The sequence below is a fragment of the Oncorhynchus kisutch genome, linkage group LG16 (genome assembly GCF_002021735.2).
Source record: "Oncorhynchus kisutch isolate 150728-3 linkage group LG16, Okis_V2, whole genome shotgun sequence".
Taxonomy (NCBI): domain Eukaryota; kingdom Metazoa; phylum Chordata; class Actinopteri; order Salmoniformes; family Salmonidae; genus Oncorhynchus; species Oncorhynchus kisutch.
This window is the reverse complement of record NC_034189.2, coordinates 16,675,945-16,693,069: the sequence shown is the minus strand read 5'-3', so window position 1 is coordinate 16,693,069 and position 17,125 is coordinate 16,675,945. Positions and strand designations below refer to the sequence as shown.

The 17,125-nt window shown below is 41.0% G+C and overlaps 1 protein-coding gene and 1 long non-coding RNA gene across 2 annotated transcripts in view; both read right to left on the bottom strand.

The window, feature by feature from the left end:
* Nucleotides 1–17,125, bottom strand: part of LOC109906211 (basement membrane-specific heparan sulfate proteoglycan core protein-like) — a 258,730-nt gene that overhangs the window by 66,534 nt on the left and 175,071 nt on the right. The window lies entirely within an intron of this gene.
* On the bottom strand, nt 7,548–14,100 carry LOC116353961 (uncharacterized). Its single transcript, XR_004203362.1, has 4 exons — nt 12,783–14,100; nt 12,157–12,234; nt 8,751–8,867; nt 7,548–8,612 (listed from the first exon to the last, which is right to left on the bottom strand). It is a non-coding gene; the product is annotated as an uncharacterized LOC116353961 (long non-coding RNA).

Below are 17,125 nucleotides of genomic sequence, written 5' to 3'. Positions count from 1 at the left end.
AGTGATCAGAGTGATAGATTACATGTAAAGGAGATATTAATATGACAAGTGAACTACAGTATACGGTGTACAAAAATAACATTGCCATTCATCTCTCTGTTAAACACAAAAAGCCCCACACACACAAACAACTGACCTGGTCCAACCTTTGTTTTGTACGGTCAAAAAGGTGACAAACGTATGTAGAATAGGGACATACTCTCTGTGAGAGAGTAGGTTTAGGAGCTAGGTTTAGGAGCTCTCTCTCTGTGAGAGAGTAGGTTTAGGAGCTCTCTCTCTGAGAGAGTAGGTTTAGGAGCAAGGTTTAAGAGCTCTCTCTCAGTGAGAGAGTTGGTTTAGGAGCTCTCTCTGTGAGAGAGTAGGTTAGGAGCTAGGTTTAGAAGCTCTCTCTCTCTGTGAGAGAGTAGGTGAAGACGCCATGAAGTACAAAATATCTGTGAGAGAGTAGGTTTAGGAGCTAGGTTTAGGAGCTCTCTCTCTGTGAGAGAGTAGGTTTAGGAGCTAGGTTTAGGAGCTCTCTCTCTGTGAGAGAGTAGGTTTAGGAGCTAGGTTTAGGAGCTCTCTCTCTGTGAGAGAGTAGGTTTAGGAGCTCTCTCTGTGAGAGAGTAGGTTTAGGAGCTAGGTTTAGGAGCTCTCTCTCTGTGAGAGAGTAGGTTTAGGAGCTAGGTTTAGGAGCTCTCTCTCTGTGAGAGAGTAGGTTTAGGAGCTAGGTTTAGGAGCTCTCTCTCTGTGAGAGAGTAGGTTTAGGAGCTAGGTTTAGGAGCTCTCTCTCAGTGAGAGAGTTGGTTTAGGAGCTCTCTCTGTGAGAGAGTAGGTTTAGGAGCTAGGTTTAGGAGCTCTCTCTCTGTGAGAGAGTAGGTTTAGGAGCTAGGTTTAGGAGCTCTCTCTCAGTGAGAGAGTTGGTTTAGGAGCTCTCTCTGTGAGAGAGTAGGTTTAGGAGCTAGGTTTAGGAGCTCTCTCTCTGTGAGAGAGTAGGTTTAGGAGATCTCTCTCTCATTGAGAGAGTAGGTGAAGACACCATAAAGTACAAAATATCAAGTTAGTAGCCTAGATTTACAAAATATACACAGGCAACAGACCAAAAGGAATAGCCTCTGTACCAGGCTTAACCTATCCTCTCTACATGAAGAGGGCAAGACTGAGAGAAACCAGAGAGGAAGAGTTGAAACGAGACAGATACATGTCCCAAAAATCTGTCTTCTCCATCATGTGGTGTTTTCACTGTTTTTGTATGGAGGCCAATAATAAAAAATAAAAAATAATAATTGAACGGCTTACTTGCTGCTTGTTTGATCAAATAGAAGTTTCGTAATGATGAGGTTGTTACGAGTGTACTGATGGAAGTAGGAGGAATAAACACTATTCAGTAAGAAGGTAATAGAGCTCAACATGTCTTCTCCATGCAACACATTACTGAGATCTGTTACAGTATCTGACAACAACACCATGACATTGATGCACTGACACACATCTCTCTTTTTGTTGAGTCATGCTAGAATAACACAGTGGGATATAAGGATATTTGTAAAATGTATTGTAGGACATGGTGATACAGTAGTAGTAGTGGTAGTGGTAGAGGTATAAGTAGTTACATTGTTCATACACACTGGTTGATATTTTGTCATTTTAAAACCATGAAAGAGGATCAAAAGACTAATACCTTATATTACTACACCTCACCACATCATTTACCTGCCTTGGACAACAGGCTGCAGATACAGTATGTAAATATGAGAATAGAGTCACTGTCACCAGTTATATAAATAGATTCAATGAAAACAGATTTCCACAACTGTCAGTATCACCCACAAATCGATGCTGTTATGAAATTAATACACACTGTAACTACAGCGAGCTAGAATCCTACCTACAGTACACATCAGAGGCAGAGCTGTTGTGAGGTCACTCCCACAGACCAGAGACTCAATGAGGAAGACAGTATTCAATCAAAAACTATAACCAGTAACTGGTTTTCGAGGATAAGCCATGAAGCTGAATTGTTCCTGGTCTTTTAGCAACCCCCTCAGAGCTGGGCCTGTAAATACCACATATCCTTACATCCCATGCATTTAGTCATGATCAAATATGTTTTTGTCACTGACATTTCATTGTGTTTGAATGTATGACAAACATATTTATTACTGGATGGGAAGAGTAAAACTGGAAATTATACTGTAAATTATTTTATATTTTTGGGGGTTAATTCATGACAATTAATATACTGTAGTGAATGTCCCCGATTGATCCCTTTCATGATCTCTTTGTTTTGAGGTGTTTCTCACATACTGTGAAAGTGGACACTGAGCACTGAAACATTCTATTTTGTCTAGATGTTTTCAGAAATACTTCATAAAACAGAGGAAATGTCCATTTCAACACCTTTATTTAAAATGAATGATGAAAATCTCTATTGGCAACTAATCTCACGAGGCATTTGCAAGTTATATTCTTTAAGATTCCCAAAGTGTATGTACCAATCACAGATTGTCCCTTGAACTCACACATTGGGAGCCCCAAAACTATTTTAGGCTGAAAGGAAGGCTGAAAGACGGTTGTATGGATGAGTTGACTATAACTGTTTACTTGTGCATTCATGCCCTCTTGTGGATGATTGAAAAGAAAGTGAAATACAAGAGCAAATATATTGTAAAAGTAGTCTTTAAAAAAAGTGTATAATTCTAATATTCTGTGAAATGTATATACTAATACACTGAATTAAAATATAAACACAACATGCAACAATTTCAAAGATTTTACTGAGTTACAGTTCATGTAAATTAGTCAATGTATATGTATATTAGATATTAGTCAAATTTAATAAATTCATTAGGCCCTAATCTATGGATTTCCTATGACTGGGAATGCAGATATGCATCTGTTGGTCACAGATACTTTTTAAAATGTAGGGGCGTGGATCAGAAAAGCAATCAGTATAGGGTCGGACCACAATTTGCCTCATACAGCGCGGCAGTGTTGATCAGGCTGTTGATTGTGGCCTGTGGAATGTTGTCCCACTCCTCTTCAATGGCTGTGCGAAGTTGCTGGATACTGGCGGGAACTGGAACACACTGTTGTAGATGTCGTTCCAGAATATCCCAAGGAAAGCTCAATGGCTGACATGTCTGGTGAGTATGCAGGCCACTGGGACGTTTTCAGCTTCCAGGAAATGTGTATAGATCCTTGAGACATAGGGCCATGCATTATCATGCTGAAACATGAGATGAAGAGGGCGGATTAATGGCATACAATGGGTCTCAGGATCTCAAATTGCCAATAAAAAATGAAATTGTGTTAGTTGTCCATAGTTTATGCCTGCCCCTACCATAACGGTTAGAGTGTTGGGCCAGTAACCGAAAGGCTGCTGGATTAAATCTCCGTGCTGACAAGGTAAAAACCTGTCATTACGCCCCGGAACAAGGCAGTTAACCCACGGTTCCTAGGCTTTCATTGTAAATTAGAATTTGTTCTTAACCGACTTGCCTAGTTAAATAAATATATGTAAAAAACAATAATTAATATACAATTAAAAATACTGCCACCATGGGGCACTCTGTTCACAACGTTGACAAAAGCAAACCGCTCACAAACAGGATGCCATACCCAATCCAGTTTTAACCGTTAGGTGAGCATTGTCCTCTGAAGTCCGTTACAACACCAAAGAGCAGTCAGTTCAAGACCCTGGTGAAGACAACGAGCAAACAGATAAGTTTCCCTGAGACAGCTTCTGACACATTTTTTGGTGGAAACCCAGAGTTTCATCAGGTGTCCGGGAGGCTTGTCTCAGACCATCCCACAGGTGAAGAAGCCGGATATGGAAGTCCTGGGCTGACGTGGTTACACGTAGTTGTGAAGACGGTTCTCTGAAACAACATTAAATTCTCTAGCAATCTGGTTATAAGAACGGAGGCACAGATGTGATTGAGAGATAAGATGACGTACGTGTCACTGTCAGTCTGACTACATCACATCATTACTGAATTACTGGGTTGCTAAAAGACCAGGAACAATTCAGCTTCATGGCTTATCCTCGGAAACCAGTTACTGGTTATAGTTTTTGATTGAATACTGTCTTCCTCATTGAGTCTCTGGTCTGTGGGAGTGACCTCACAACAGCTCTGCCTCTGATGTGTACTGTAGGTAGGATTCTAGCTCGCTGTAGTTACAGTGTGTATTAATTTCATAACAGCACCTGTCAATTTGACTCGATTTGTGGGTGATACTGACAGTTGTGGAAATCTGTTTTCATTGAATCTATTTATATAACTGGTGACAGTGACTCTATTCTCATATTTACATACTGTATCTGCAGCCTGTTGTCCAAGGCAGGTAAATGATGTGGTGAGGTGTAGTAATGATGTACACATGTGAAACAACTGTTTTGACATGTTGAGCTGACATTTTCACATTTGAAAAAATTGTATATTTGCTGCTTTAGTTGTGAAAATGTTATCACGTTTAGTTTCATGGTATCACATTGAATATTTGTATCCCCATGTTGTCTCATTTATTTCACGAGATCATGTTTCCATGTGCTACAATATTTGTAGTTTAATGATGTGTAGTTTACATTGACTCCGTAAGTCCAGCAGGCTAGTCTTTTTTATTTCATGTTTAATTTCTTACTATTATTGTGTTTTATTGGTGCGTAACTGTTCTGAAAGTTGTATTGTCAATTTTGTTTTGTATTTAAAAATGCCACTTTAAATGTGTACATGACACTGCAACAACATTTCCCCATGGGAACAATAAAGTCAGTAAGTAAGTAATGTTATCACATGTCACTTTACATGTTGTCACTTTACATGTTGCCACCTACAGTACCAGCAGCATACCACCCTTCATCCCACTGCTGGCTTTCCTCTGAAGTTAAGCAGGGATGGGCCTTGTCTGTCTCTGGATGGGAGACCACCCTTCATCCCACTGCTGGCTTTCCTCTGAAGCTAAGCAGGGACGGGCCTTGTCTGTCTCTGGATGGGAGACCACCCTTCATCCCACTGCTGGCTTTCCTCTGAAGCTAAGCAGGGACGGGCTTATTCTGTCTCTGGATGGGACACTGCTGGAAGTGGTGTTGGAGGGTCAGTAGGGGCCACTATTCCCTCTGGTTTAAGGAGATACCAGGGCAGTCTAGATGACATTTCCCTGCTTAGGGTGCTGTCTTTTTGATAGGAAGTTAAATGGTTGTCCTGACTCTCTGTGGTTATTAAAAATCCCACTTATTATAAGACCAGGGATGTTAACCCTGGTGTCATGGCAACATTCCCAACCTGGACCCCTTCCATCATAGCCACCTAATCATCCCCCTCATTACTAGTTGGCATAATACAGTGTCTTCAGAAAGTATTCACACCCCTTGACTTTTTCCACATGTTGTTGTGTTACAGCCTGAATTTCAAATGGATTAGATTGAGATGCATTGTTACTGGCCTACACACAATACCCCATAGATTATTACAAATGAAAAGCAGACATTTCTTGAGTCAATAAGAATTCAACCCCTTTGTTACGGCAACTTAAGGCAAGTCACATAATATGTTTCAAGGACTCACTATGTGTGCAATGATAGTGTTTAACATGATTTTTGAATGACAACCTCATCTCTGTTCCCCACACAGACAATTATCTCTAAGTTCTCTCAGTTGAGAAGTGAATTTCAAACACAGATTCGACCACAAGACCAGGTTTTCCAATATCTCTTAAAGATGGGCACCTATTGGTAGATGGACAACATTTAAAAAAGCAGACTTGAATAACCATTTGAACATGGTGAAGTTGGTAATTACACTTAGGATGGTGTATCAATACACCCAGTCACTAGAAAGATACAGGTGTCCTTCCTCACTAACTTGCCAGAGAGGAAGGAAACTACTCAGGGATTTCACCATGAGGCCAATGGTGACTTTTTAAAACAGTTAGAGTTAAATGGATGTGATAAGAGAAAACTGAGGATCGATCAACAACATTGTAGTTACTCCACAATACTAACCTAATTGACAGAGTGATAAGAAGGAAGCCTGTACAGAATACAAATATTCCACAATATGCATCCTGTGTGCAACAACGCACTAAAGGAATTCTGCAAAAAATGTGTCTGAATACAGAGTGTTATGGTTGGAGCAAATACAATACATTCATCATGAGTTCCACTCCTCATATTTTCAAGTGGTGACTGCATCATGTTATGGGTTTGCTTGCAATCGAGGACTGAGGAATTTTTCAGGATAAAAAATAAACAGAGTTAAGCACAGGCAAAATCCTAGAGAAAACCTGGTTGTCTGCTTTCCACCAGACCCTGGAGATGAATTCACCTTCCAGCAGGACAATAACCTAAAACACAATGCCAAATCTACAATGGAGTTGATTACCACGAAGAAAGTCAATGTTCTTGAGTGGCTGAGATACAGTTTTGACTTTACTTAAAAATCTATGGCAAGACCTGAAAATGGTTGTCTAGCAATGATCAACAGCCAATTTGACAGAGCTTGAATCATTTAAAAAATAATAATGGGCAAATATTGCACAGTCCAGGTGTGGAAAGCCAAGAAAAACCAAGAAAAACTCACAGCTGGAATCACTGTCAAAGGTGATTCTGTAAAGTAATGACTCAGGGGTGTGAATAATTATGTAGTTAAGATATTTCTGTACTTCATTTTCAATAGATTTGCAAACATTTCTAAAAACATGTTTCACTTTGTCATTATGGGTTTTGTGTGTAGATGGGTGAGAAAAGTAAACTATTGAATACATGTTGAATTCAGGCTGTAACACAACAAAATGTGGAATTGTCTTTGTTATTGTGTTGTTTATGTGATGTGTATCAGGGTAATTGTTCATGTATTTTGCATGTGCATGTGTGTGTGTTGTTTAGTTTGTATGTGTGTCTGTGTACACGTCAGAAGCATACACAAGCATTACCAAAAAACAGAGATGGGAGGAGATTCAAAGCTGGGAAACTGGGTACATGAATCAAAACATTTTCGCGTTTCCCAATTTATTCCAACAATTGACCTCTAAATATCTGAATGTGTATTTTTGTAGAGTGTAGAGTGTGTGACACTTGTACAACATGTCAAGGAGAAAACATAAATAGAGAGAGAAAGGTTACAGGGGAAAAGCAGTCAGACTTCACCTTTAGTGGGTACAGCCTGGTAAACATCTGGGGTTTCTTATCGCCCCCTTCAGGGACAGGCCTGTAACTACTCCACATTCCAGTTGATCACAATATAGACACTAATATGGTCATTTGTCACATAGCAACAGCATAAGCCCTCAGTCTACTGGGTCTGCCCTCTTATTCCTTCCTCTCTCCATGTCATCATAATAGTACAGACATGTAACACTTCTGTATGGGTTCATATCAGTAGAAGTCAATCTGAATGTGATTTACAGAAGACTGACAGCAGTAGGGTGCATAGAGATTTAGTTAGAAAGTGTTGCTTTACATGATAAGAAATGTATAGAAACGGTCAAGATGTAAATGCATTGATTCAACTCAGAAATACAGAGAGTTAAATTAATATGTCCTTAAATCAAGTTATATTTCAAAGCAATACAATGATGAGGTGAATCATCACTTTTTATTTGATATATGAGAATTAATACAAAACACATCATACCTTCTCCATTTTAAGTTCCATAGTGGAACACCCATCTGGCTCCTAAAACAACTACTGAAACCATTTGACAAAATACTTACATGTTGGAAATGTATATCTGCTGTAAAACCTTTTTACAAAATACTTAGACAGTATTTGAAAATGAAAATAAGTCAAAAGTAAGTGGAGTTTAAAGGTAGACTCGGCAATTTGACGTAGATGTAGAAAGTAAACTGCAGAGTGATTCAATTTCCAGAACAACTAAGAACGTTGAAGCATGAGGCTCAACTTCTCCTCTGTTTTGGTCCGGAGACTACCAGACTGTGAACGTGAAGTGAACCCGTGCATACGTGCAGATACTGTCTGTGGCTGTGTGAGAGTGAAGTCTTGCATCTCGCTCATCTCAATATCTGTAGTGCTACTCTTGGCAACGTAATTTCGCTGAGTCTACCTTTTATATAATAATAAGTATAAAAGCTGCATTATGCAAATATACATTTTTAATAAAACTATAGCTACGTGTTCCATCTTAACTGTTATAGTAGGTCGACCAACCAGGTATAAACACATCTTTAGTATTTAAATTAGAATAAAAAACAGAAAAGATTCACATACTGTATATATCCACCTGCATGTAAAAAGCATGAGATTATTTAAAATACAACACATGCAGCAGGAACTACACTATTGTTCAATAAAAAACGGAAATAAAGACAGATAAGTGTAATATTTGAATCAAAATCTACATCAATCAACAATAACAAAGGGAAGCTTACAATCCACCAAAAGCTGAAAACGTCAACTTACAAAATCATAACATTCAGCATTTGTGAAATTCCATTCAGTGATATTAAACTCAGTAAAACACTATCATATGTCAATGGTAAAAACTTTACAATCATTAAAGTGGTTGTTCAGCTTACAGTTCGTACTGTAATGATCACACGGATGATACGTTCTGTTAAATGACATCATCACATGGTATCTGGTCTTGAGGAGATTTGACTGTTGAACACAAACCTACAGGAATATAATGGATGGAAAGTATCACTAGAGACTGCTCTTTCAAATATACACAGCTACACAATGTAACCTATCAGAGATCATGACATAATGAAGGAGATTATACAGCTGGATACATTGAAAGAGAGTTCTCACCTCGAGCCCTGCAGCATTTCGCCATCCTCATGATGGACACCAGTAGAAAGGGAGACATCACCAGTAGACCACACAGCAGCCTGGGCAGAGAGATGGAGACAACGGAACCTGGAGGGACTAGAAAAACACATGATTTTACCATCAAGACACTTGAACACACACAATGCTCTTCTGACATCTCAGTCTTCGGGTTAGGATATGTTTCCTGATATTTAAATATACAGGTCAGAGTCACAGTCTCCTTCAGTCAGGGGATGGACAGGACTCTCCAGGATCACATCACCATCTGTGTAACATAATATATAAATACTGTAAATCTGGAGTCATCACTCACAATACATCAACATCTTATGAGCTTGTACATTTTCACATTTGACATTTGAGTCATTTAGCAGATGCTCTTATCCAGAGCGACTTAAAATAAGTGCATTCATCTTCAGATAGCTAGGGAGGAAAACCACATATCTCAGTCATATAAATACATTTTTCTTCAATAAAGTAGCTATTGACAAAGTCAGTGCTAGCAGGGGGGAAAATTAGACATTTTATGAGATGCAAACATTCAGTTACAGAACTGAAAATCATACCATACATACATGTAAAAAAACACTGAATGTTGTACAACAGATGCTCCATGCACTGTGAATGTTGTACAACAGATGCTCCATGCACTGTGAATGTTGTACAACAGATGCTCCATGCACTGTGAATGTTGTACAACAGATGCTCCATGCACTGTGAATGTTGTACAACAGATGCTCCATGCACTGTGAATGTTGTACAACAGACGCTCCATGCACTGTGAATGATGTACAACAGATGCTCCATGCACTGTGAATGTTGTACAACAGATGCTCCATGCACTGTGAATGTTGTACAACAGATGCTCCATGCACTGTGAATGTTGTACAACAGATGCTCCATGCACTGTGAATGTTGTACAACAGATGCTCCATGCACTGTGAATGTTGTACAACAGATGCTCCATGCACTGTGAATGTTGTACAACAGATGCTCCATGCACTGTGAATGTTGTACAACAGATGCTCCATGCACTGTGAATGTTGTACAACAGATGCTCCATGCACTGTGAATGTTGTACAACAGATGCTCCATGCACTGTGAATGTTGTACAACAGATGCTCCATGCACTGTGAATGTTGTACAACAGATGCTCCATGCACTGTGAATGTTGTACAACAGATGCTCCATGCACTGTGAATGTTGTACAACAGATGCTCCATGCACTGTGAATGTTGTACAACAGATGCTCCATGCACTGTGAATGTTGTACAACAGATGCTCCATGCACTGTGAATGTTGTACAACAGATGTTCCATGCACTGTGAATGTTGTACAACAGATGCTCCATGCACTGTGAATGTTGTACAACAGATGCTCCATGCACTGTGAATGTTGTACAACAGATGCTCCATGCACTGTGAATGTTGTACAACAGATGCTCCATGCACTGTGAATGTTGTACAACAGATGCTCCATGCACTGTGAATGTTGTACAACAGATGCTCCATGCACTGTGAATGTTGTACAACAGATGCTCCATGCACTGTGAATGTTGTACAACAGATGCTCCATGCACTGTGAATGTTGTACAACAGATGCTCCATGCACTGTGAATGTTGTACAACAGATGCTCCATGCACTGTGAATGTTGTACAACAGATGCTCCATGCACTGTGAATGTTGTACAACAGATGCTCCATGCACTGTGAATGTTGTACAACAGATGCTCCATGCACTGTGAATGTTGTACAACAGATGCTCCATGCACTGTGAATGTTGTACAACAGATGCTCCATGCACTGTGAATGTTGTACAACAGATGCTCCATGCACTGTGAATGTTGTACAACAGATGCTCCATGCACTGTGAATGTTGTACAACAGATGCTCCATGCACTGTGAATGTTGTACAACAGACGCTCCATGCACTGTGAATGATGTACAACAGACGCTCCATGCACTGTGAATGTTGTACAACAGACGCTCCATGCACTGTGAATGTTGTACAACAGATGCTCCATGCACTGTGAATGTTGTACAACAGATGCTCCATGCACTGTGAATGTTGTACAACAGATGCTCCATGCACTGTGAATGTTGTACAACAGATGCTCCATGCACTGTGAATGTTGTACAACAGATGCTCCATGCACTGTGAATGTTGTACAACAGATGCTCCATGCACTGTGAATGTTGTACAACAGATGCTCCATGCACTGTGAATGTTGTACAACAGATGCTCCATGCACTGTGAATGTTGTACAACAGATGCTCCATGCACTGTGAATGTTGTACAACAGATGCTCCATGCACTGTGAATGTTGTACAACAGATGCTCCATGCACTGTGAATGTTGTACAACAGATGCTCCATGCACTGTGAATGTTGTACAACAGATGCTCCATGCACTGTGAATGTTGTACAACAGATGCTCCATGCACTGTGAATGTTGTACAACAGATGCTCCATGCACTGTGAATGTTGTACAACAGATGCTCCATGCACTGTGAATGTTGTACAACAGATGCTCCATGCACTGTGAATGTTGTACAACAGATGCTCCATGCACTGTGAATGTTGTACAACAGATGCTCCATGCACTGTGAATGTTGTACAACAGATGCTCCATGCACTGTGAATGTTGTACAACAGATGCTCCATGCACTGTGAATGTTGTACAACAGATGCTCCATGCACTGTGAATGTTGTACAACAGATGCTCCATGCACTGTGAATGTTGTACAACAGATGCTCCATGCACTGTGAATGTTGTACAACAGATGCTCCATGCACTGTGAATGTTGTACAACAGATGCTCCATGCACTGTGAATGTTGTACAACAGATGCTCCATGCACTGTGAATGTTGTACAACAGATGCTCCATGCACTGTGAATGTTGTACAACAGATGCTCCATGCACTGTGAATGTTGTACAACAGATGCTCCATGCACTGTGAATGTTGTACAACAGATGCTCCATGCACTGTGAATGTTGTACAACAGATGCTCCATGCACTGTGAATGTTGTACAACAGATGCTCCATGCACTGTGAATGTTGTACAACAGATGCTCCATGCACTGTGAATGTTGTACAACAGATGCTCCATGCACTGTGAATGTTGTACAACAGATGCTCCATGCACTGTGAATGTTGTACAACAGATGCTCCATGCACTGTGAATGTTGTACAACAGACGCTCCATGCACTGTGAATGTTGTACAACAGATGCTCCATGCACTGTGAATGTTGTACAACAGACGCTCCATGCACTGTGAATGTTGTACAACAGATGCTCCATGCACTGTGATGTTGACAGCATTACTGTACTCTCCTGACTCACACAATAGCATTCATTTATCATAAAACTGTTTTAGACTCACCAGTAAGAGTAACCGTCAGTGTAACTGTCTCTTCAGGGTACAGAGTGCTGTTGGGCTGGATGGTCAGAACAGGTTTCTCTGCATAGACACAATCAACACAATACCATTACCTTATACTTGTTACAGTATCATGGGACAAATAAAACACATTTGTTTTCCTTTTCTACACAGAGCATACAAACACAACCGAATACTGACACGTACATCATGAATGACTCAATATAATAGTGTATCAATCACCTATTTCAATTGAATCACCTATTTCAACTGATTCACCTATTTCAACTGAATCACCTATTGAATTTGAATAACATATTTAAACTGAATCATCTATTTCAACTAAATCACCGATTTTATCAAAAACAATGACTGAGAAAGGAAAAGCAGTGACAGAGACAAAGAGGATGAAACAAAGACGGAGGTTTGATCAAATAAATGAATATATGCCATCTTCATCAGTGTCCACAGTAGATGAGAATACTCAGCACTTCAACAAAGACAAAGTCATTACAGTACAGTAGTAATACAGTAGTGTATACTACTATAGTAATAGAGTAGTAATATTAACCATAGTGCATTGTGCTCATAGACAAACACACAAACACTAATACAATGTCAGTACTTACAGAGTAGCACACAGAGCAAGGTGTTCTCCATTCTGTCCCACTGACCATCTCCGAACTACAGTTCTTCTGACAAAGCGCTCTACTTCCTGTATGGTGAGTCTGATTACATCACACAGAGAAAAAGAGAGACAAGATTCTGCAGAAATGTATAAAGACTGAACAAAAGAACAGTAACTGTTATTTTCTGAGAAATGTATTTTTATGTTTGGCTACATTAGTTACATGGCCCCAACCTCTTTATTGGAGGAAAGAGGATGGAACTAGAAGAGAGATCTGAGATCAGATCTTGTGGTTTGACATCAGAATGTGCAGATGTTTGTTTCATGTTGCACTATGCACAGATAGATGCAGACAGAGAGACAGACCGACCGACCACTAACCTCTAACGCTGCTGGCTTTTTCACACTGAACAGTTTCCCTTGTGTATTAAGAATGGTCTACCACCCAAAGGACATCCAGACAACTTCACAACTGTGAGAAGTATTGGAGTCAACCTGGGCCAGCATTCCTGTGGAAAGCTTTTGACACATTGCATGCACCAAAGATTTGAAGCTGTTCTGGGGGCAAAAGGCAACACAATATCAATTTCCTAATGTTTTGTACACTCAGAGAGATAGAGAGATGTGCAAGCCTAGCTAACCTAATTTGTTCCACTGCCCACAAATGGAAATGGTAGCAAGCTAACTCCTCTCATAGTTACAGGGAAGAGTAGGTGGGCATGAATGAGCCATTTAGAAGCTGGAGTTGATTAGGTGGTGGTGGTATGATTAGGCCAGATGAGGAATTTATCCAGGACACCGGGATTAACACCCCTACTTGTACGATAAGTGCCATGGGATCTTTAGTGACCACAAAGAGTCAGGACATATGTTTAACATCCCATCCAAAAGACAGCACCCTACACAGGGCAATGTCCCCAATCAATGTCCTGTGGCATTGGGATCTTTTTTTAGACCTAAAGGCCATCCAACACCACTTCCTGCAGCATCTGGTCTCCCATCCAGGGACTGACCAGGACCAACCCTGCTCAGCGTCAGTGGCAAGCCAGCAGTGGGATGCAGAGTGGTATGCTGCCAATTAGATACTGTCTACATAGATATGTCTTTGTTATTGGGTTGTTTATGGTTGTATTTTCAACGTGTCTGTGTATGTGATGTGTATCATTGTAATTGTTAATCTATTGTTGTTTGTGTGTGTGTGTGTGTGTGTGTGCATGTGTCAGAAGCAGAGCTATTGGGAGGTTATTACCACAGACGCTGTAACTTACCCGCCAGTGTTGTGGTTGGCTGTGATATGGGGGGTGGTGTGTGTGTGTGTGTGTGTGGGGGGGGTCTTGAAGCTCATTTACTGAATTTTTATGCAACTAAAAACTTTAAACAAGCAAAAATGAACCCAGACATGTGATGCAGGCAATGTACTGAGGCACACTAACAGCCAGGCACAGGAACCGAGGCTGCTGTAAGTTCATTCACCTCAGTCTATATACAAAAACATAGCCTATTAGCTATACAATTGTAATGTTATACCCCTGAAAGGGGGAAAATACAATAATTGTTTCACACTGACACATAGCATCAGCAGCAAAAAGAAAAACTGTATTGTTTGCATTTCGACTGCATTTTAAAGTAGCCTATAGGGAAGTGTAAAGTAGCCTATAGGGAAGTGTAAAGTAGCCTATCGGGAAGGGGGACATGTGGAGGTGTTCATGTGGAAACATACAGCAAGTTATTTTATTAAAAGTTCTTACATTTTCTCAGGGACCCCACATTGGGCATCGGCCACAAGTTTGCGAACCATTATTCTAACCTCTCTCTCTGCTTGCTGCCCCTCTCTCTCTCCTCTACTTCCTCCTGTATGTATTGCAGCCTGCCTCATCCTCACCACTGAGCGCCACAGCACTGTCTTTCTCAGTAGCCAGTCCCTGTGAAAAAAAGTTACCATGAGAACTTAGTTAGTTTTTTTGCTCCTGCTGAGGTAGACTTTATTTATTGTTAGCTTCTTACTTCCTCCTTCTATAGTGGGCTATGTAATATTAGCCAGAGCCCCTTCAACATTACTGCAATAGATGTCTCAGCCAGCAGCTAGCCACATGACTGACATATCTAGAAGCTATTTACCAGTTGTGCTCTCGATCATTCTCTGAGAGACTGTTTTTGTTTGTTTGGTGGATGTCTGTAGACATGGTAGGAGTCGAGGGATGGTTTAAAAAATGTCTTTAGTCCGGCATCTCGCAGTGTCAGCAGCATCTCTAGTCTATTTGCCTACTGAGCCGACTGCGAGCTGGGGTAGTTTGTTTCAAGTCTCATGCCCCTGGCCTGTGCCTTAGTGTGTTGCCTAACACAAAACTACCTACTACATAACATTCTGTCAAGTTGAGAGTTGCAATTGGAACATAGCGTTCCAAAGTTAATGTCCAGTGTCCCCTACAGTTCCTGTGGCTGTGACACAAATGGAGCTTTTTGTCAGAATTAGAAAGCTACAGATGCTTAAAAGAGAAACAGAATAAATTAGCATGTCCTGTTTATCTCGAGTCAACTTCCTCTTTCTGTAAAAGGAGTGGACACAGCAACACTGTCGTATCTCTGTGGGTGGAAGTGAGAACTAATGAAACTAAAGGAAAAATCTGAGGAAAGGGTTTTCTGGATAAAATCATATTGAATTTATGATACCCAGTCATGTTTACATTTTCAGTAGAATCTGTAGTTTCACTAGGAAAGGTGGAAAGGTGTCAAAGGTTTGACTTCATGGCACGTGACATTTATAATTTGGTTTAGGAGCTATTTGAAGGTTTGTGTGTGAATGTTCTTGCGTTACAGCACAAACAAGGTAGGTCTGCCAACTGTTCAAAGAAATAACCCAGGAAAGTAGTGATCAGAGTGATAGATTAAATGTAAAGGAGAAATGAACATGACACTTGAACTACAGTATACTAAAAGAACATTGGCATCTCTCTGATAAACACAAAAAGCCTCACACACAAACAACTGACTTAACAACTTTTGCTTTGAACGGCCAAAAAGTTGACAAACGTATGTAGAATAGGTAACGACGCCATATACAGTAGTACAAAATATCAAGTAAGTGGCCTAGATTTACTAAATGTACACAGGCAACAGCCCAAAAGGAAAAGCCTCTGTATCAGGCTGAACCTGTCCTATCTACAGGTAGAGACAGACAAACCAGAGAGGAAGAGTTGAAACGAGACAGATAACTGGCCCAAAAATCGGTCTTCTCCATCATGTGGCGTTTTCAGTGTTTTTCGCTGAAGAGTTTTTGTATGGGGATCAATAAGAGAGTGGCGAATTTGGTCAAATAAATTATTTAATGTCTTATTTGCTACTTGGGGCTTGTTTGATCAAATGTACATTTCGTGATGATTAGGTTGTTACGAGTGTACTAAGGTAAGTAGGACACGTGACATCCCTGAACTTTTGAGAATAAACACTATTCAGTAAGAAGGTTCTAGAGCTCAACATGTCTTCTCCATGCAACACATTACAGAGATCTGTTACAGTATCTGACAACAACACCATGACATTGATGCACTGACACACATCTGTTTTTGTTGAGTCATGCTAGAATAACACAGTGGGAGATAAGGATGTTTGTCAAATGTATTGTAGGTCATGATGGTAGTAGTGGTAGTAGGAGTAGTGGTGGTGGCGACGGCGGCGGCAGTGGTGGTGGTGGTGGTAGTAGTAGTGGCGACGGCAGTGGTGGTGGTGGTGGTAGCAGTAGTAGCAGTAGTTGTAGTGGCGACGGCGGCAGTGGTGGTGGTAGCAGTAGTAGTAGTAGTTGCAGTGGCAACGGCAGTGGTGGTAGTAGTAGTAGTGGCGACGGCGGCGGCAGTGGTGGTGGTAGCAGTAGTAGTAGTAGTTGCAGTGGCGACGGCAGTGGTGGTAGTAGTAGTAGTAGTAGTGGTGGCGACGGCAGTGGTAGTAGTAGTAGTAGTGGTGGCGACGGCAGTGGTGGTGGTAGCAGTAGTAGTAGTAGTGGCGACGGCGGCGGCAGTGGTGGTGGTAGCAGTAGTGGTGGCGACGGCGGTGGTGGTGGTGGTAGCAGTAGTAGTAGTGGTGGCGACGGCAGTGGTGGTGGTGGTAGCAGTAGTAGTAGTGGTGGCGACGGCAGTGGTGGTGGTGGTGGTAGCAGTAGTAGTAGTGGTGGCGACGGCGGTGGTGGTGGTAGCAGTAGTAGTAGTGGTGGCGACGGCGGTGGTGGTGGTAGCAGTAGTAGTAGTTGTAGTGGTGGTGGTGGTGGTAGCAGTTGTAGTAGCAGCGGTGGTGGTGGTGGTAGCAGTTGTAGTAGTGGTGGCAGCGGTGGTGGTAGCAGTTGTAGTAGTGGTG